Here is a 22,212-nt window from a genome sequence, read left to right as displayed (position 1 = left end):
GAATCCAGTGCCCCGACCGGGACTAGAACCCGGTGTGCTGGCGCCGCAAGGTGGAGGATTAGCCTAGTGAGCCGCGGCGCCAGCCAATCATTTTAATTCATATTGGGATTCTTATAACTAAAGTATGTCATAGAATACTTATTTTTATAACAATTCAGCATTTGGTTCAAGGGCAAGGTAAACATTAGAATTATAAACTGTTTATGTGAATTTATTAGTGTCTATTAGTTGCTAAATAAGGAGAATGACACAGAATGTCAATGAAACATCTAAATGTTTATGAAGTGTTTTATACTCTTTGGAAAAATCAATGCTAAAGTAAAGGATGAAAAGTAATATTTATTGATCACCCATATCCCAGGGGTTGATTTCACTGGACAAATTAATATTGCATAACCACTATAAGCCAGGTACAGGCTAGGTGATAGATACAGAAGAATATAAACATTGCTTATGAATTCATGACCTATGACTTTTTTTGAATAATAAGTGTTATCTTTGCTTTGATGTCTTGATGAAATGAATAGTATGTCTGGTATATGTGAGAGCAGTCTCTGGTTGGTTGCTAGGGAGTGGTATGGGACACTCATTCTCTTTCTATTATACCTCTATCTAGTGAAAATATTAAAAAAGAAAATCACATATCCTCCTATTTGGAGACAGTAGGATTTGAGCGCTTCTAATAGTGAACTGACTGGGTAATCTAGGGCAGGAGCCAGCCCAGTGATCTTTTCTTTTCCTGATCTTTTTACTTGAAGAAAATCTAACAGAACAAATAAAATCAGATGTGCTGAACTTGGAGAAGGTTCAAGGAAGACATTTTAAAATGATTAAGGGTTTTGGAAATAGATCCTTTGAGATCTGACTGAAAAGACTCAATTTATGTCTAAAGCTAGAGACAGATGAAGGGTTAAAAATGGGCATAAGGGGCTGAAGTTGTGTTGCCTCCAGTTAAGCTGCTGTCTGCAATGTTGGCATCCTATGTCAGTGCTGGTTTAAGTCCTGGCTCTTCCCCTTATGATCCAGCTTCCTGAAATGCCCCTGGGAAAGCAGTGAACGATGGCCCAAGTATTTAGGCCCCTGCCTCCCACGTGGGAGACCTGGTGGAGTTCTAGGTTCCTGGCTTTGGACTGGACCAGGTCCGGGTGTTATGGCCATTTGGAATGTGCAACAATGGATGGAAGATCTCTCTGTGTCTCTCCCTCTCTCTGTAACTCTACCTTTCAAATAAATCAATCTTTTAAAAAAAAAGCTATCTTTAGAAAAATATAGGCATAAAATCATGACTATGAAATGAGAAAGTGAATATATTTTAGTTATAGTCCTACAGTAATACAAATAACATGTTATTTTTGAAATAAAAAATTTTTGAAATATATTTCTATGTATGTATTTTTTGAATATATTTTCTAGGAATTAAACTCTGTGTGCGGTAGAGTCCTAGAAAAATTATTTATGTAAAAAATTGTCAATCCAGTGTCTAAGACTTCCATTTAAGCACTGTTTTATGTCTGAATAGGAAAAACCTCATTTTATGTATATTTGTGCTTTCTCTGTGGTGATGGCTTTTTGAACTCTTAAAATGAGGATTGCAACTTTGTTGGCTGGGTGTTAGTTATTTTAATCTGATTTGTTTGGATCTCACTAATAAATTCTATGATCTCTTATTTCCTCATCATTTTGCAAACAGTTCTAATTTATTTTTTCCCACCATTATCAATAAAGCTATTTTTGATTTTATCATTCTTAGTTAAGCCAGTGAATAGATCTCAAAAACAGAAACACAATTTTTCTTCTCCATTCATTTGTCACTAATATCTACACAACAAAGACTCATAGGTAACTAAAATCAGCTTTTCGATAACAAGCAAAGACACTGGTCATTTCAGAAACTTGGAAACAGAATCTAAGCTAAGAATTTAGTATTTCTTTAGACTTGATAGTGTTTCTAAACCTTATTTGCATGCCAGCTGGGAATAAATGAGCCATAAGATAACCTGGGAATTGTTTTAGTTGTAACTTTTGACCCTTTATGGTTGGTTGTTGGGGAGTAGTATGGGGCACGAGCCATACATTACCAAAGGGGAAAGCTGTTGAATGTTTAACATTAATGTCTTTAAATTTTAGTTCATAGTGTCTGTGGGAGAATCAGAAAGAGCTAGAGTGCTCATTTGTCATATAAATCTGCTTTTCTGAGTACAAAAAATAGTACTTAACTATTTGCTTCAGATATTACTTATTCTTCTGAACTCATTGGAAGATTTATCTCAATGTTCAAAATGTATTATAAAAATTTAATACTCATTTGTATATAAAGTAAGAAAATAGAAATAATATAAAGCCAGCAGTTATGTTTTATAAAACCATTAATTTGTCCCAAGCAATATAAGTGCTGTACCATTTTGCTTGAAAAATAAAGAGCAGAGCTTGACTTATTAATTCTATTGTTAATATATAATTTGCTCTTTGATAGTAAATCAAGGTGTAGCATTTGAAAAAATCAGATGTCCTTTATTAAGTCTTATAAAAATGCTAATAGTATTAGCCTATGGAGTATTAGAATAAAAATATGTTTTGGCTGGCGCCGTGGCTCACTTGGCTAATCCTCTGCCTGCGGCGCCGGCACCCTGGGTTCTAGTCCCGGTTGCTCCTCTTCCAGTCCAGCTCTCTGCTGTGGCCCGGGAGGACAGCAGAGGATGGCCCAGGTGCTTGGGTCCCTGCACCCACATGGGAGACCAGTAGGAAACACCCTGCTCTTAGCTTCGAATCAGCACAGCGCCGGCCGTAGCAGCCATTTGGGGGGTGAACCAATTGAAGGAAGACCTTTCTCTCTGTCTCTCTCTGTCTATAACTCTACCTGTCAAATAAAAAAAAAAAAAGAATAAAAATATGTTTTAGTCTGTAAATGTGTTTTGAAGTGCAAGTTAAGTTAGTAACAGTCTTATCAGTCCTTACATCTTTATAAGATCCACAGAGAAATGATTAAGCCATCTCATTAGCTGGTCATTATGAGGTGATTACTTTTTCTTAGCATTTAAGCATCTCCAGTTATTTTATGTTATTTCAGTGCCATTGTGGTATATTGGAATTTTCACCTTTGAAATCTCTGAAAGGGTTATATGTATGTATGTTTGATTTAACGAGAATTTAAATGAAATAGTTGTTACAAATAAGATAATTCTAAGGTGAATACTTTAATATGTCCTAAAGTTAGCCTTTTATAAAATGAATAGCCCCTCAAAATTGCAAATTTGATTTTTGCTATTTTGAGAATTGTTCAAAATAGGTTGATGTATTATAAGTTTGAATTGTGACTATTCTATTACATGTAACTAGTCCTTGACTTAATGATGGTTTGATGTATAAGTTTTGTCTTTATGATAGTGTAAAAGCAACATGAATTTAATATAAGCTATCAAAGTTTGATGGTTTCTTTCTTGGCTGATGATATATGGTATGATATCTTCTTGTGATGTTGAGCGGCGGCGGCAAGATGCAGTTTCCCTACAGTTGTGATCATGAGGGGGAACGGCCTGTACTATCCTGTTTGCTACATTTTGGTGTTTGTAGATGGAGTATATTAAACACATTTTAAAAAATAATTCATTTCCTTATTTCAAAGGCAGAGTGAACAGAGAGGGAAAGACAGATCTTTCATCTGCTGGTTCATTTCCCAGATGCCCCCACTTCCCAAATGCTTACAACAACTAGGGCCAGGCCAGGTCAAGCCCAAGGACCAGGAACTCCCTCTGGGTCTCCAACATGGGTGACAAGAACCTGAGTACTTGAGCTATGGTCTGCTGCCTTCCAGGCACATTTACAGGAAGTAGGATCAGAAGGGTGGGGCAGCAGGGACCAGAACCAGACACTCTAATGATGGAGTGTGGGCATTCCAAGAGGCAGTTAAACCCTCTGCACCAGAATACCTGTTCCTGAACACATTTTTCGCTTACAATATTTTCAATTTTTGATGGATATAGGCGGGTATAACACCATCCTAAGTTAAGGAGCATCTGTATATATTTAGCTGTATGACCTTGTACGATCACTTAAACTCTTTAAGCCTTAATTTACTCAGCTCTTAAGAAGATTGTGCCGATGTTACAGGGTCATTGAATATTTTATGAAGTAATTATATAAAATTCTTATGATATCTGGCCCATCATAAAAGTTAAGGGTAAACGGGTACAGATATAAGTAAAAACTATAACATGGAATGACTTGCACTTGATAGTAGGGTTTGTGACTCTTAGCTGTATATTTTATACAGCATATTTTTTATCACATGTTTTATACGTGGTCTACCATATATAATGGGAAAAACAGCTGTTTTCTCCTATTATGTACACTTGAAATAGAATACCTCTGGTAGCCAAAATTTGTGTGTGTGTGTGTTTCCACTAACATTGAGCAGTTCTCCATCAGATATTGACTAGATGTCCCATCATTTAACCCAATTCAAACACTAAATGGCGTGAATGTAGATCCAGAAGGTTAAGGGCTCAGTTCCAGAATTCCCCACCCCCACCCCCACCTTCAGACACCAGTCAGAAGCCCCAGTGTTACCTGTGCTTCTGATCAGCTGGCTATAGATGAGAGGTTTCCATGACCCCTTCCTCTGGTCAGTCATTTGCTAGAGTGGCACAAAGAACTCAGGGAGACGCTCAGGTTTGCTACCCGCTTACTAGAAAGGATATTGTGAAGGATACACATGACCAGCAAAGTGGAGAGATTCATAGGGCACTGTGTGTAGCAGGGAATATGGAGCTTCCATGTCCTCTCTGGGCAAGTGTGCAGTGTGACAAAAATAGGTTCTGTGCTACCTGGTGATGATTTTAACCTTAATTCTTTTTTTTTTTTTTTCCCTTTTTAAGACTTATTTATTTGAAAGGCAAAGTTACAGAGAGAGAAAAGGAGAGACAGAGGGCATTCTTCCATCCACTGGTTCACTCCCCAAATGATTGTAACTGCTAGGGTTGAGCCAGGTTGAAGCCAGGAATCAGGAGCTTCATCTGTGTCTCCCACATGGGTGGCAGGGGCTCAAGCACTAGGGCCATCTTTTGTTTTCCCGGCCGTTAGCATGGAGCTGGATTGGAAGTGGAGCAGCCAGGACTCAAACCGGCACCCCTATGGATGCTGGTGCTATAGGTGGCAGTTCAACTTGCTATGCCACAACGCTGGCCCTTAGCCTCAATTCTAATTTCTCTAAGAGGTCAGGCTCTTTATTTTCTAATCAAATGACAAGTCAAGTGAATCAAAGCTAGTCATGAATTAGTCAGTTTATTGAAATAGACACAAAAGCAGAATAAGCAAAACTAAGATAAAGAATATATGAAAAATCAGGTAAAAGTGAACACAGGAGCACACAGTTCTTGTAATGAACCAAACATTGTGAGTCCAGGGAAGAAGCAGTCCAAGGGTCTGGGAGGTTAATTTCTGCAGGGTGACACTGGAACTGGTGTGGATAGCCATGAAGTCATTAGCAGTGACTTAAAGGTCTTGTTCACTCCACAGAGCCTCTAGCACTTGATACCAACTCAAAGTGAATATTTGCAAAGAATGGAGGCAGTGAGATGTGGCTCAAGTGGCAACCTGAAGGTACAGCTATTTATAGTCCCAAAAGGCATATTATCTCAGCTTTCAGATGTCAACCTTGGAGGGAAAAGACCCAGATACCCACCATTCCATTTGCATACTGATACATAGCTGACTGTATGGCTGTCCATCATCTGGTGTAAGGTGACTGAAAGCCAGCCACTTGGCTCAGTTACACCTTCTGTTGTAAAATAAAAGCCTCAAAATGGAGTTTGTTTTGTAAAAGCATGGTAATATTGGTCATAATTAAAATGCTAACTTATTTACAGGAATCATGACAGTGATACATCATAACAGCAGCCCACTGTCCTGACACACCTCCATGTTTTCTGCAACCCAGGAGCTTCCAGACACTGTCCTTTTGGTTGTTTTCTGGAGGCCTCATTACTTAGGTATGGTCAGTGGTTGACTTAATTGTTAGCCATTCTCCTCTCCCAGGACGTCAGTCGGTGAAGGTGAAAGTGTCAGTGTTCTGTTTAGTTTGTTGCTCTGGCAGTCAGCTGATGCTGTTGCTGTCCAGGGTCAGCCATCAGTCACCCTGTTGTAAGAAAAGACATTTATCACATAAGAGACTTCAAGGGATTTAGAGCTATATGCCAGACAACAGAGGGAACAAATACAGGTGCTCCTTAGCTTTAGAATGTGGTTATGTCCTGATAAACTCACTGCAAATTGTAAGTGTTGTTAGGTCAGAAATGGACTTACTGCACTTACCCAGCCAAACATCTATGATCTTTGCAAACTTAGCATCCTGTAGGATCTCTAGCAGTAATGTTCCTTCTTTCCTTTCTGAGTTTGGTAATTTATAGTTTTTCACTGATCAGTCTGGTCAGAGGATTTTCAATTTTCTCAGGTCAAAGAGCCAGGTTTTGCTTTAATTCATTTCTTAAAAATTGTTTTTCTGTTTTACATTGCACTGATACTTGCTGTTTGAGAAAAAGATGCCAAGATGAGTAAAATATATGTTAGTTTAAAAATGCTTGTGAGAGAAAATGAGGAGGGAGTTGTTGGAGGCTAATGATGTAATGATGATTTTATTAATAATAAAAAGATGTAAAGTGCTATGCAGCCATGATGCAGGTTTATGATAGATTTTAGTCTTATCAGCCTGAAAGCATCCATTGTGACAGTTGGCAGTTAATTCCTGCTTGCATTCCCAGCCCTTTCTGCTTTCTGTCTTTATAGAGTTTCCCTGCCACATTTCCTATTAATGGAATCATAGAATATGTAGGCTGGAGTCCAGCTTCTTTGACTTAGCATAATGTTTTTAATGCTTTTTCCATGTTATAACATGGTTTTCTTTGGCTTTATTTCCTTTTCCATTTTCTGGAAGAACATGTGAAGGATTGATGTTATTTCTTTTTGAAATTTTAAATAGAATTCACCAGTTTTTCTGTCTTGTTTTGCCTTCTTAATGGAAGGATTTCAAATTAGTGTTGTGATTTCTTTTCTTACTATAGGTACATTCAGACACTTCCTTACCTTCCCCCCCCACCCTTCTCTTTATTCCTTAATGAAGTAATTTGAGTCTTCATTAGGAATTGGTCAGTGTTATCTAAGTTGAATTTCTTAGGCCAAGAGGGTGTTCTCTTTTTCATTTTTTATTTAGGTAGTTTTGTGTCCTCTCTTTTCCCCTTGGTCATTCATTTTAGTGGTGTGGCAGCTTTGCTGATTATTTCAAATAACCAGCCTTGGTTTTAATGAGTTTTCTTTGTTGTTTATCTATTTTCTGTTTTATTCACTTTTTAATATTTGTCATAGTCTTCCTTCCAATTAACTGAGTTTACTTTGCTCTTTTTCTAATTGTTTAAGGTCAAAATTTAGAAAATTTAGATTATTTGAGATGTTCTTTTCTGTTTTAGAAAGGCAGAGTTTACAGAGAGGGAAGGGGAGGAGAAAGAGAGGTTTTCCATCAGCTGATTCACTCCCCAAATGGCCACAACAGCTGGAGCTGGGCTGGTCCAGAGACAGGAGCCAGAAGCTTCTTCCTGGTCTCCCACGTGGGTGTAAGGGGCCAAAGGACTTGGGCCATATGCTGCTGCTTTCCCAAGCACACTAGCAGGGAGTTAGATCTGAAATGGAACAGCTGGGAACTTGAACCAGTGCCCATATGAGATGCCAGCATTACAGGCAGATGCTTTACCTGCTATGCCACAACGCTGGCCCCAAGATATTCTTTTCTAATACAGACACTTAAACTGCACGTCCTTTTGTGCATTCTTGAGCTGCATAAATACGGTATGTTTTTATTTTATGTTGAAAATGTTGTCTAATTTCTATTGTGGTTTGTTTTACTATTGGTTATTTAGAATTTCCTAATATTCATGGATTCCAAAATTTTCAACTCTTGATTTTTAATTCAGTTTTATTGTGGTTGGAGAGCATACTTGGTATAATCTCAGTATTTTTAAGTTTGTTGATACTTATTTTCTGGACATATATATTTTCTATTGGATAGAAAGTTTCATGTATACTGGAAATCATACTTTGTTGTTTTACAGAGTGTCTGTTAGATATTAATTATATCATGTTAATTGATGGTGTTTAAATCTTCTGTATCTCTTTTCTGTGTCTTCTGTCAGTTACTGAAAGTGTGGTATTGGAATCTCTGATGTTTATTTTTGAATTGTCTGTTTCTCAATTCTGTCCATTTTTTGCTTCATGTATTTGGGACTTCTTTTTAGGTGTGTTTATGTTTTAATTGTTATGTCCTCATGAGGATATGTTTTTCTTTGTCTCTAGTGATAGAGGCTGTCCTGTTTTAGTACAGCCAGGTAACTGAGTAATACCTCTTTGAAGAGGGCCTACCTGGGCTGTTTTGTTAGTGAAAAGTGGTAATACAGTGGTACTCCAAAAAGTTCATAGAAAATAAAATTAAAAAGATAAGTTTATTCTGGTACAAAAAAATTGGAAATCATGCATACAAGGGGGCTTCTAGAAGTTCATGAAAATGCACATTATGAATAAAACTGCAAAAATTTTTTGCACCAAACATCTTGATTTTATTTTTCTACAAACTCTTTGAAATACCCTTATGTTGTGCTAATTTTTAAATTATATTTTATATTGGGGCATTACATACTGTCAGATTTTTATCCTTCCTAATGGCATTTCCTACACATGCACCTATATACACATTTTCTGTATACTTATATATATAAGATAAAAACAAATATATAAAAATAAGGCTTATAGTAGTTATAAGCCTATATATATATGTATGTGTGTATGATCTTAATTAAACATGTTTTCCTTTTGGTGAGTATTGAATGATAATCTTTAAGCATAGGTAAAAGGTACTATAGAATAGTATTTATATTGAGACATGTATTATTAGTCTCTTTAGAAGCTGATGCACATAAATATTTAACTCTGGACTGTGTCATTGCCAAGTAATATCTGGTACAAGTTCCCAGCTGGGTATCTAATTTTGCTGCCTTATTCTTTTAGAAGTGTTACTATGAGCAATAGGCAGGCAACTGAAAGAAAGAAGGTGAGTGGAATTAAAAAAAAGACAAAAACAGATGGTAGGGAAATAAAATAATAAGAACTTTCTTAAGGATTGTTTGTTTTGGATAGTTTTCTTACTAAGCACATGGAAATACTTTACACATTTCAGAGTTACTGACTTTTTACATGGTATTTTGGAGAAACAGCATATCATTCATGTAATATAAACACAGTTATAGATTATTTTGCTGGAACTTTTCATTTCTGGGGCTTACTTTTTCATAACATAAATAACGGTTCTTTCTCTCAGGTCATATTTTGATAATATATTTGGAGGATCGTGAACATCAATTTAACCTGAATGGTACAGTTAATGCAAATAAATGACAGCAGTCATTCAAAGCTTCCTGAGTAGTCATAGTCTTGTTGAGTTATAGTCTTCTCTAAAAATCAGTGTTACTAATGATAATGAACTTTAGCATACTCCTACAGTGAGGTATTTGAACTACGTGTGGCTCTAGATTTTTTAATGTCTGTAATAGTGTTAAAATCTAAAGAATATACAGTATTGATTATAATATTTATAATATTGAATGAACTTGCATATAAATATGCAGCACGGATATTATTGTTTTCCTTCTTTTTTACTGATATGTTCACTAATCACAAGAGGACAGTGAAATTCAGAATGAGACTAGAAGCCTTCAGATTCTTAGTTTAATTATTTTCCCATTGTACCATAGTATCCCTTGAGTTAAACATGCAAAATAGGTGAAAGACCAGTAAAGAATTTGATGCCCGGCGCTGCAGCTCACTAGGCTAATCCTCCGCCTTGTGGCGCCGGCACCCCAGGTTCTAGTCCCGGTCAGGGCGCTGGATTCTGTCCCGGTTGCCCCTCTTCCAGGCCAGCTCTCTGCTGTGGCCAGGGAGTGCAGTGGAGGATGGCCCAAGTGCTTGGGCCCTGCACCCCATGGGAGACCAGGAGAAGCACCTGGCTCCTGCCATCGGATCAGCGCGGTGCGCCGACCGCGGCGGCCATTGGAGGGTGAACCAACGGCAAAGGAAGACCTTTCTCTCTCTCTCTCTCACTGTCCACTCTGCCTGTCAAAAAATTTAAAAAACAAATTTTAAAAATTAAAAAAGAATTTGATAAAGTAATGTTGGACCTTAAACCAGCTACATTATTTTTGGTGGGAGCTCCTACACTGTTCTTGTGCATAGTTTGTTAAATGAGGATTACTGGTAGTGATACGGCTCTGTGAAGTGGTCTTTATTTCTAGATTGTTTTTAGTTTTGGAAATTAGATAGTAAATTTATTTCTGATACAGGCCTCTTATCTTTGAAATCATAAGTAATGCTGCACCTTTTATCATTGCTGTTAAGCAGTTCTAGCAGAGTTCCACTGATTTTACCAAAGATAATCAACCTGTTTCCCTGTGCTCTACATAATAGCAACTTGCACTTTCCCAACAGGAATGTTTGAGTTGAGAATGAGAAGTAAAGGGGAGTAGTTGTAGGATCCTGCTTGATGGTACAACCAAGAGATTTTTCTTATTTTGATTTTTTACAAGAGTTAGGCAGGGTAGCAGTGTGGCAATGATAAGGGCTTTGATATGAGACTGGGTGGGTTCAGTTCTTGCTAATAGGACCTGAGCAAATAACCTTTTTCATATTTGGACTATATGTTGCAATGTGTTATTTTTGAGAATTTAAGGATATAATGAAATGCTCACACAAGATTATTTGAATAATTTTAGATTCTATCAATTATAAAGGTACGCTGTTTCCCAGATTTAACCCATTAGTATTCCTTCATAGAAAACATGGTAGATTAACTTAAACCACTAACAGCAAACATAAGGTAAATCTTAAAAGCAGATATAGAATCTGCCAAAATTGTAAGCAGTCTAAAGACAAAGGGACAATGATCTGTTCTAAGTAATAAGTAAACTAATAGGACAGTATGATACAATCTCTTAAAAATATTAATGACTTTTTAAATCATTAAAGGATGACTTAAAGAGTGATCATATTTTGCATATAATAGAAACCCTAAATATAACTCCATTCCATTTTTGGATTCTCATTTTATTGGAATTTCTGTCTGGTGAATACATGCATAGCAAACATTTGTCTGACCATCAGATGGAATAACAGATCAGAAGTCAAGAATGTAGAGTCAGTCAAAGGCTTGCATGAACTCACAGTTAACAAACAACATGGCACTTTCTTGATTAAAATACTGTAGTTAATGAAGCTGCCTAAATATTTACAAATTTGTACTTCTTCATGATGACTGATGTCTGCTCCTTTTTTTCTCAAGGGCATAACTGTCTTTTATAGGAATTATGTATTGTAGGGAGTCTTTTTTTTTTTTAAGATTTTTATTTATTTATTTGAAAGTCAGAGTGACACTGAGGAAGGAGAGGCAGAGAGAGAGAGGTCTTCCATCCGATGGTTCACTCCCCAGTTGGCTGCAACGGCTGGAGCTGCACCGATCTGAAGCCAGGAGCAAGGAGCTTCTTCCAGGTCTCCCACGTGGGTGCAGGGGCCCAAGGACTTGGGCCATCTTCTACTGCTTTCTCAGGCCATAGCAGAGAGCCGGATCAGAAGTGGAGCAGCTGGGTCTCGAACTGGTGCCCATATGGGATGCTGGCGCTTCAGGCCAGGGTGTTAACCCATTGTGCCACAGCGCCGGACCCTGTAGAGAGTCTTAATGATGGAGGGAATATGAAGAGAAGTTCTAGTTGTGAGACAAATGTGGTTTGTGTGCATTAATGAGTATGTAGAATTTTGTCTGTGTCATAGAGATTTCATCTTTTATTTATTTAAGGTGTATCCTTTAATGGATTTATTGGGAGAGTCAGATGTGTCTATAAACTCTGTTGTCTTGCCCCCCCCCCCCCTTTTTTTTTAAGATTTATTTTATTTATTTGAAAGACAAAGTTAGAGAGAGAAGAGAGATCTTTCCATCCGCTGGTTCACTCCCCAGATGGCTGTAACAGGTAGAGCTAGGCCAGGCTGAAGCCAGGAGCCAGGAGCTTCATCTTTGTCTCCCATTTGGGCCATCCTCTACTGCCCTTCCCAGGACACCAGAAGGGAACTGGATGGGAAATGGAGCAGCTGGGACCCCAGCCTGCACCCCGTGGGATGCAGGTGTTGCAGGCAGCGGGGGAGGGGACTCAACCTGTTCCGCCACAGCGCTGGCCCCTATCTTGCTATCTTATGAGGTGTTTAGCCATAGAAAAGGATATCGAAGAGGGGATTTAAAAATTCAGGGTCAGTAAAACTATAGATGATCTTTAATATCCGGTCTAATTCTGAAATTACCTGAACTTTGTTATTTATAGGTACTAAAATTATCCAGGGTGTCTGTATCCTCAGTTTTCATATGGAATTCCTGATGCTACTTCAGTTGAGTCATTGTGAAGAATGTTAGTGCTTTCTGATCATCTGTTTTTTATGTAGGGAGTGATGCAGGTGAAAAATTTGATCCAAATAATCTCTGTTGACACTTATTAAAAATACAAAAACAGTAAAATATAAAATTGTGAGTAGTTCTTTCTGTGTTGTTAAAGGCATCTACTGCCTTGTATTTTGTTCAAGAAAAAATGTTTTACAAATGTTCTTTTTAAAAGCAATAGTGATATAATAAAAACCAGATGTTTGCTAAGTAAAATCATGCAATTCAATTTCTTTCCTCCTAACACCTTCCTGAATCAGAAATGTTTTGATTGTGGTAGATGCGCATTGGTGACTTGAGATTAGGAAGCGTGTTAGGTTTTGTAGTAGACACCAGTGGAATGTTTCCAATTAGGAGCTTTTATGGTGTTGTGGAGACATGAAATACCTGGGAAAGATACTAGGTACTGCACTGGAAAACAAAAAACTAAAATTTAAGAAATTTCAAATTTTTCCCTAAAGGTAAACTTTGTTTTCTCTCCACTGTTCACAGAGACTGAGACTATAAGATAATTACTGTGTTTTATATATTGTTAGTCTGGGATTGTGCCATCATTTATATATAGCATTGTCTCTGAAGGAAGGTGTCCAGTTCTAACTTACAAATCAACTTTTGGAAGATTGTCTTTAATATGTTGATGATAGCCTATAGTGATTTTATCTCATGTGGTGTTAAGTAACTTCTTCCCCTTTCACCTGATACCATGATGATGATGATGATGATGATGATGATGATGATGTAGTGTTCCTAAGTAATTGGTAGTGTCTTTAAAATATGTTATTTGATCCTTTTACATACATGTGAAACTTGGGCTAGAGTAAGACCTTTTTAAATAAATAAAAACTTCCTCAAGGTAGCGCTGGTATTCAACTCTCTGGACTCTACCACCCATGCTTTTAACATTGTATTGTTCTTCTTCTTTTTTTTTTTTTTCCAAAGATTTCTTTATTTATTTGAAAGTCCGATTTTTACATAGAGAGGAGAGGCAGAGAGAGAGAGAGCGAGCGAGCAAGGTCTTTCATCGCTGGTTCACTCCCCAATTGGCCACAACAGCCAGAGCTGTGCCGATCTGAAGCCAGGAGCCAGGAGCTTCTTCCAGGTCGCCCATGAGATTGCACAGGCCCAAGGAGTTGGGCCATCTTCTACTGCTTTCCCAGGCCATAGCAGAGAGCTGGATCAGAAGAGGAGCAGTGGGGTCTAGAACCAGCACCCATAAGGGATGCCGGCGCTTCAGGCCAGGGCGTTAACCCGCTGAGCCACAGCGCAGGCCCCAACGTTGCATTATTCTAAGGGCAAATATAATGTGGGGAGTTCCAGAATGAGCGAGCATATGGTTGTGTTCTTGCTAGGAAGAAGGTATATGGTGCGAAGAATGAAAATAAAGAGGGGCTAAAATTGTTCTTACAGCTGTTTTAAATTTCTTGGAGGTTAACCTGTAGTTATCTTGTGACTTCATCAAACATAGTTTTGGATGTTATGAAAATCTTTAAGCACATTTATTTCAAAGTGAATTATTGGCTTCAAGCTTCAAGCATTTAAAAATACCACCAGTGTTGACATATTGTGATAATATATTGTGAATTTAAGTCTTTAGACATTTTTTACATATTTGATCAATATTTTTAGTTTGTAGTACAGATTTATATTGTGAATATAACTGGTCAGGCCGGCGCCGCGGCTCACTAGGCTAATCCTCCGCCTAGCGGCGCCGGCACACCGGGTTCTAGTCCCGGTCGGGGCGCCGGATTCTGTCCCGGTTGCCCCTCTTCCAGGCCAGCTCTCTGCTGTGGCCAGGGAGTGCAGTGGAGGATGGCCCAAGTGCTTGGGCCCTGCACCCCATGGGAGACCAGGAGAAGTACCTGGCTCCTGCCATTGGATCAGCGCGGTGCGCCGGCCACAGCACGCCGGCCGCGGCGGCCATTGGAGGGTGAACCAACGGTAAAGGAAGACCTTTCTCTCTGTCTCTCTCTCTCACTGTCCACTCTGCCTGTCAAAAAATAAAAAAAAAAAAAATAAAAAAATATATAACTGGTCAGCAATTTTCTTACATGTAAATTATATCTGTTTAAAGATGGCACACCTTCCAAATGTGTAAAATTTGGTAGTCTTTTTCTGAATGACTGTATATCGTAAGAATGAGTGTTTTCTGATGTAGTGATGAATAAAAAAAAGTTCAAACTCATAAACTTCCACATGTAGTTCCTAGGTAGATGGAGAAAGTATTGGGGCTATAAATTATTTGAAACATTCTTTCTTTAAACTAGAACAATATGGTTTTATTGCTTAAAATGTTAAGTTTACTAAAATAACTTTATATTTAAATCAGGATAATGTATATTTGATTTTATGAGCATGTCTGCTTTGCTCACTGTTGAATCTCTAATTCTTACACAGTGTTATATATTATTACCATTAAGAATTCATTTAATAGTCAATCATTTAAAAAATCCATTGGGAAAAGATCTACAGGCATTTTTTGCCAATTGTTTGTACACTTAATATTAGTGTAAAAATTTAGAAGAATTTAGAGCAAGGAAATATTCACTTGAATCAACATATCTCAGTATACTTAATGTTGAGCAGTTAGCTGATAAGCTAGTTTGGATCTGATTTTCAGGATAGAATACTTTTGAGGCTGTCTTAGGTCCTTCATTTTCCACAAGGCAGTTCTTGATGGTAGATCAATTAGCAAATCCTGAAGAATTAATTTAAATGGTGTGGTAATTCCTGTCATTAAAGATACTTCTTAGAACTCTTGAAATTCCTCCTTCCCCCAGGGTATCAAATCAATTGAATAGAGGAAGTAGCCAGCAGCAGTCTTGTATATGAGTCTAGTTCAAAATTGTTATATTGGAACATGATTTACAAATGCTCTGAGAAAGGCTGAATTAAACTTGGACTTTGGAATTAAAAAGAAAACAGAAAACACTGTAAAATAAGGGTTAATGTTTTCTAAAGTGTTTAAAAAAATACCTGTTAGAGAGCTTTAGGAAGACTTTTTAAGACTGTCTTCTTGAAGTGCAGATCCTTGAAGACAGATTTTTATTATTTTACTGCATTCACAGTGAATTAGGTAATTAATTATCCTCAGGTCTGAGGATTAAAGCTGTTACTATTTTTGAATAACTATTAAGAAAAGAGTAATTTTTATAATTTTACACATGCTTTGTGTGTTAGCCTTTTCTAGTGTAAAATGAATCTTCCATATGCTCTATGATTTGTGACAAATAAGAAACTCTTTGTGCAATTAAGAGAAGATCTGTTTATTTAAGAGCTCTCAAAGGTTGTAAAAGATTATAGTTGGCTATATGTGAAGGATAAATGTTGTGAAATAATGCCCCTTAGTTCCCTCTTTTATAATAAATCTCAGCTGTGTGTTCGGCACAAGGGCTGAGTGCCAAAAAGAACAGGTTCAACTTGTCTGTGAGGATTTGCACCACAGTGAAGTGCACAACTGCTTTGGTAGAGGTCATTGTGGAGGTCACAGGCATGTACAGTCGAATGAAAGCAACTTTAAAACCTGGCAGAACAGATAGTGTTACTTGAGTTTCAAGCATTGAAAGGATGAAAAATCATTGAAAGAAACTTTCAGTACAGTTTTCATTTTGTATGTTTGTGTGCATTTAAATGGATTTAAAATAATTTGGCAACTTGTACCATAATATTTTTTAAAACCTCCAGAATCATTTTTATAATAATTGCTCAGATGTGGAAACATTGTTTTGGGATTTATCAAATTCTAAAGTGTTCTGACCAGTGTTCATATAATGAAAGTAGGATATGATATGATGGTGGTAGGAAAAATGTATGGAGTGTGTGCTGGGGCGATGGCTGGGGAGTGTGGATGAATTCTAACGAAAGGGCAGATAGGATCTGAAGCAGAATTCCTGTAGAAAGCCTGTTTCTCCTGAGCTTATGATAAAATGTTTCAAAATTTAACAAAGAAAATGCCATTTAATATTTCCATAGTATTTCCCCCCAACTATCTCAGAAGTTCTTCGCGATAAATAGTGATAACTCATAAACTCCCGGGTGGAGTGACTATGAGACCTGTGACTCCAGGCAGTCAGCTTTGAGTTTAATACAAAGAGCTCCAGAAAGTGATGTATGTAAGTAAGTAGCTGCCAAACTCATCTAGAGTTGTGTTTGACCTTGAAAGTTGTATTTGATGGCCTGTTTCGTTTCTTTGGTGACTTTTTTAAGCTAGTGATCATGGCAGAGTGACAGGCAGCCATTGGTTTCAGTCTGGAGATTAATTTGTAATCTTTTGAATGTGCTCCAGCAGAAGGCAGCACCTGTCTCAGCAGCTGGTAGAATGCTAGCACTTCCATCAAGCCTGTGCTTTCCAGAATGGCTTCAAAGCTTTGTTCATTAAGCTCGCTCATATAAATTGCTTTCTTTGTCCTGTGGGGCACTGTTTTACTGCAGGTAACTCTCTTATGCTGTTTGTTTACGAGAGGGTGGTGTAAGATAATGTTAGTTCTAAAAACTGAAACAAATGACATGACAGCCTTCTTGTGTATGCGGGGTCACCGCTTGGCTCAGTAATGACACGTATACAGATGTTCCCAGGTGCGGAGTCTGCAAAGGGTTGTGATTGCTCTGCACTGCGTTTGGAATTCATATCATAAGCATAAACCGTATCAGGAAGGATGGGCAGTTATAGTGAAATCAGACTTGAGGGACTAATGAAGTGTAGTCAGTTTTCTAGATGAATAGTTCTACATTGCTAAGAATTACTCTTTTTAGTTGAAATAGTCTTTTTAGCCCAAATTTTAAAGTGTATGTAGTTGATGTTGACGTACAGGCAAGCCATTTATTTGTATGTCATTTGAAGAAAATTATTTTTGCTTGTTATTAAAAGAAGACCCAGTTTCTAAGAGAGTATAAAAAGAATCAAGTACGTATTTCAGTGCAAATAAAATTTTAATCAGTCTAAATGTGTTATGGAAAAGTTGAAGCTAAATTTTTTCTATACTTTTTTTATTTAAGAGCCAGAGAGACATACACCCAGATACCCCAAATACTGGAAGTGACTGGGCCTAGGCAGGGGGCTTAAGCTGTGAGCCAAATCCAGGAGCCAGGAGCTCAGTCCAGGTTTCCCATGTGGGTAACAGAAACCCAAACACTGCAGCCATCATTGCTGCCCCCCAAGAGCCTGAATTAGCAAGAAACTTGAGTTAGGATTCCCAATTGGCAAATGAATCAGGTACTCTGATCTGTGAAGGTGGACATCTTAACTACCAGACTACACACCTACCTGCTCCTTTGAATAAAACTTTTTGCTAAAAATAAATTGATATGTGTTAATGGACTAGGTAGTAACTTCCATTTATAAAGCACCTATATAAAATATTTTAAAAATAAATCAGTACTTATAAATTCGTAAGTATAAATTCAAATATGTGTTTTTAAGTGCTTGAAAGTAGAGTCAGTTCTAGTAGTATACTTTCTATTAGACCTCACAGTGCCTAACATCCACTAAATTTTTAATAAATGAATTCTGTAGTTCTGTATTAGAATAGTACATAGTGGGGCCAGCTCTGTGGAGCAGTAGGTTAATCCTCCGCCTACGGTGCTGGCGTCCCATATGGGCGCTGGTTCTAGTCTCGGCTGCCCCTCTTCCAGTCCAGCTCTCTGCTATGGCCTGGGAAAGAGGTAGAAGAAGGCCCAAGTCCTTGGGCCCCTGCACCCATGTGGGAGACCCGGAAGAAGCTCCTAGCTTGTGGCTCCCGATTGGTGCAGCTCCGGCCATTGCAGCCATCTGGGGAGTGAACCAATGGAAGGAAGACCCCTCTCTCTCTGTCTCTCCCTCTCACTGTTTGTAACTCTACCTCTCAAATAAATAAATAAATAAATAATCTTAAAAAAAAAAAAGTATAGTACATGGTGGACTCTTGATAGAACAGGGTTTAAAACTTGGAAAGGTTACTTGCCTTTAGAGAGCTTCAGTTTTTTTTTCCTGTGGAATAGGTAAGATATACCTGCTTCATAGAGTAAGTATTCAGTAAGTATTTCTGTGTCCTTTTAGTGGATCTGAACTATTAGTAATCATATTATTATTTTTTTTAATTTATTTGACAGGTAGAGTTATAGACAATGAGAGAGACTGAGAAAGATCTTCCTTCCATTGGTTCACTCCCCAAAAAGCCATTACGGCCAGTGCTGCGCTGATCCGAAACCAGGTGCCTCTTCCTGGTCTCCCATAAGAGTGCAGGGGCCCAAGCACTTGGGCCATCCTCCACTGCCCTCCTGGGCCACAGCAGAGAGCTGGACTGGAAGAGGAGCAACCAGGATTAGAACCTGGCTCCCATAAAGGGATGCCGGCGCCGCAGGCCGAGGATTAACAAGTGAGCCACGGCACTGGCCCCCAGTAATCATATTCTATATCTAAATGCCTTTAGTAAAATACACTTTCTACAAAATTTCCAATTAAGAGGAAATAAGTATCCTAAAAATGTTCTATTTTCTTTTGCGTATTAGATCTAGATCTAGCTGCATCATAGTTTTGTGAGTGTGGTAGTTGTTTGTATGTGTTTGGTTTAGTGAAAGCAAAATGGAATGGTAAAGGCATTCATAGTATTCGTAGTTTTTAGTGGAGAAAAAAATATAAAGTCAGTTACAACCTGGCTTAGCTCCTCCTTTGTTTTCTACAATCGGAATGGTATAGTAACTATTCATTCTGCAGTTAAATAACCTCAAATAGAGCCAGGAGATTTGGGTTAGGTAGTTTTTTGAGAGAGGAGAGGAGAGGGTGGAAGGTAGGAAGAATCATTATAAAAACACATTTGTTCATTCATTAAACAAACATTCTTAATAGAAACCAAGCACCTTACTAGGCATGGGTGATTCAAATCCGAGGAAGCAATGAGCTCTTCAATTATTCAGTCTCTGTAATGATATAGAGAGGTTTTCTGTTATCCACTGAAAATATTTTTTTGCTTAAAAGACTGTTCATTTTACATCATATTCTTGTTTTGCCTACATAATGATAATATTTGTTAGAGAACTTTATTTAAAGGAATTTTTATATTTTATTACATTCAGAAATTTAGATTTTATACATAACTTACCATTTTTGTTGGTTATGTGAACTAAAAGTTCACATATAGTGCCAATGTAGGAATACTTTCTTGGAAATTATTTTTGTAATTACTAAAACAAAATGAGCTAAATGCTATATGCTTGAAAAGCTGCTTTTAAAATTTCTGATAAACATTGTTTCTCAAAATTAACACAGATTCTTTTTAAAGAAACAGGTTTTGTCTCACCAAATGGTCTCCTTGATGTTTTTCTTTTCTGATCTTTTTATAGAAACAGATATGATTTGCTGGACACTATGTTCTCTTGGCAACAAATGACAGTTCAGTAGCAAGACAAGCATCAGAGAAAGAATGTAAAAATAATCCTTTTCAACACTATGTCGTTTTTTAGTGCCCAAGGAAAAATAAAACCCAGAGCAACAGAAACGAAACAAAATAAATAAAATCTCTTCCTTGAACCCTACCTTTCCTTTAAGCTGTTGCCTTATCTTCCTCTTATCTTCTAATTTAAGAAAACAGTCATCATGCTTGCTTAGTGTTCTTCCTCCTCCCAGGCGTTGTCCTTTGTGTTCTGTCTTCTGTTCCCACTGCTGAGCTGACAGTGCGCATGCCGGTGCCATTCCCTTCCCTGGAAAGGTTCTTTTCCCTTTGTTTCAGTCCCACTCAGCCGTCAGAACCTCTCTCAAATGCCATTTCTTCCATGGATTCAACTGAAGGGACACTGAAATGCCTGTCATATTCAGTGGAGTCATACCACACGTTAACTTGCATTCAACTGAAGTTGAAAACGACACCAAACCTGGAGGGTGGGGGAGGAGAATTAAAGAATGCCTCTCTTACCCCAATAAAAAAATTTTTTTGAAACAATTTGAATGCCCAATGCAAGCCAACTAGTTTATCTGATTTTCCACAGAAGAAACAAGAATCTGTTCCAAAGCTAGAGGAAAGGTTTTTTTGAGTTGGATTGATAAAAGGAGCTTCAAATATGCACACTGATGGCGATTTAAGGGAGATTTTGACAGTTTTTCTGCCTCTCTGACTCCAGCACCCAATCCCTGCGACTTTGTTGTATGACTTTGTGGAACTCAGTCACCTCACTTAGGATTCTTCTGGGTGATACTTAGCTCCTTCCTGAATGTTTTAGAACTATCTGAGTAGAGATGACTAGCTTAATTCCTATTCTGTCTTTGTTTTTGTATTTTTGAGATAAAGAGATAAATTTGTAGGAATACAATTACATGGAAACATGTTAAAGCAGAGGGCAGCAATATGTGTCTTCTGTATGTTGTGTTCCCCTGTATTTTGAGACCATGCTTTTGCATGTGACCACAAATATATGTATATTTTTACAGTGAGTGTGTGAACCATACTATATTTTAGCCAATACAAAGCAATTTATGGGAATACTTTTTAAATCTCCATTGTTTGGTTGTAGTTACATTATCTGAGAAGCTTAATGTCATTATTTTTTCATAGCAGTCCCTTAATGGTAGATACCATCTCCTATTTTTTTCAACCTTTTTAATTTCTAAATATAATACTCTTTAATTTTGAAGTTTTTTCTCAAGGAATAATTCATACATTGGTAGAACAGTAAAAGTCCAAAAATAGAACTGAAATATTATTAAAGAATTTTTTTATGTAATTTGAACATTAAATGGTGTGTATTTTGGGGATGAGATTGCAAATGAATTTGATTAACAAATCTTTAGTGTCATTCCACTGGACTGAACAGAACTGGATGTAGTTTCCAGGCCCCATTTGCTGGAAACATTTTTGGGCACTTGGCTTGGCTGAGTGAGGGTTTAGCTCTTTAGGGCTGTTTGATTTCTAATGATGAACAAGAAGCTTAAGCCCCAACTAGATAGGGAAATTCTCCTTTGATGTTTTGGAGCATAGTTTATATATTTGAATGGAACTAAACATTGCCTAGGAGCTAAAAAAGTATGTTGCACTTCCCAGTACATGTAGGATGAAACCTCTTTCATATGTTGGAAAAGCCCCCCCCCCTTTTTTTTTAATGAAGACGGATTTGGGGAAAGATTGGTAATCTGTTAGGCACTACATTTCAAAAGACAACAAGTGCTCATAAAGGCTGATTAATAGGAGTAAGTAATCACTGTGATGATTTTTTTTTTTTAGCAATTTTTCAAAAGTTACATTCTTCTTATTCCAGAACACACATCCAGAAGGAGAACGTAGTCTAATGAGTCTGGTAAAGAGCTGGGAATTCAGGAATTAGTGCTTATATGCTTTTCCCTCCCCATAGCTATTTCTCTAGTATTTATAGAAGGAAACTATTCTACATAAAATTTGAAGAAAATCCTATGTGTTTTTGTGATACATTGTGAGGCAGTGCTTTATTTCCACTTGGTGGTCATGAACTCGTAGCAGGTTAGACCTGCTGGTCCGGTCTCCCCACTCGCTTCCCCCTCTCCCCTGCCCTCCTTGCAGATAATGAAAATGGAGCTTAGAGAAATGAAATATTTTACCTCAGTTCTTTCTAGTTTAGTGGCAGTGCCAGCATGAGTACATTGTTTTCTCTTAACATGTACGGTCTTGTTCCTCATTTGTCCTTTTACTGCTTACTGTAAATTTTGAAAGAAAGTAGAGAAAGCCACTGGGGGGGGAGATGAAGTGTACTTACTGTGAAATTATGTG

At 37.6% G+C, this 22,212-nt stretch overlaps 1 protein-coding gene and 1 long non-coding RNA gene across 6 annotated transcripts in view; one reads left to right on the top strand and one right to left on the bottom strand.

Annotated features, from left to right (window-relative positions):
- The window catches only part of MNAT1 (MNAT1 component of CDK activating kinase), a 235,352-nt gene that overhangs the window by 124,515 nt on the left and 88,625 nt on the right, over positions 1–22,212 (top strand). The window lies entirely within an intron of this gene.
- LOC103351645 (uncharacterized) lies at positions 5,262–20,352 on the bottom strand. Its single transcript, XR_519378.5, has 3 exons — positions 20,016–20,352; positions 19,345–19,399; positions 5,262–6,133 (listed from the first exon to the last, which is right to left on the bottom strand). It is a non-coding gene; the product is annotated as an uncharacterized LOC103351645 (long non-coding RNA).

Source organism: Oryctolagus cuniculus, chromosome 20 (assembly GCF_051225735.1).
Source record: "Oryctolagus cuniculus isolate XC-2025 breed Fujian yellow rabbit chromosome 20, ASM5122573v1, whole genome shotgun sequence".
Lineage (NCBI taxonomy): Eukaryota > Metazoa > Chordata > Mammalia > Lagomorpha > Leporidae > Oryctolagus > Oryctolagus cuniculus.
The sequence above is the reverse complement of the archived record's forward strand: the minus strand, read 5'-3'. Positions and strand labels throughout refer to the sequence as shown.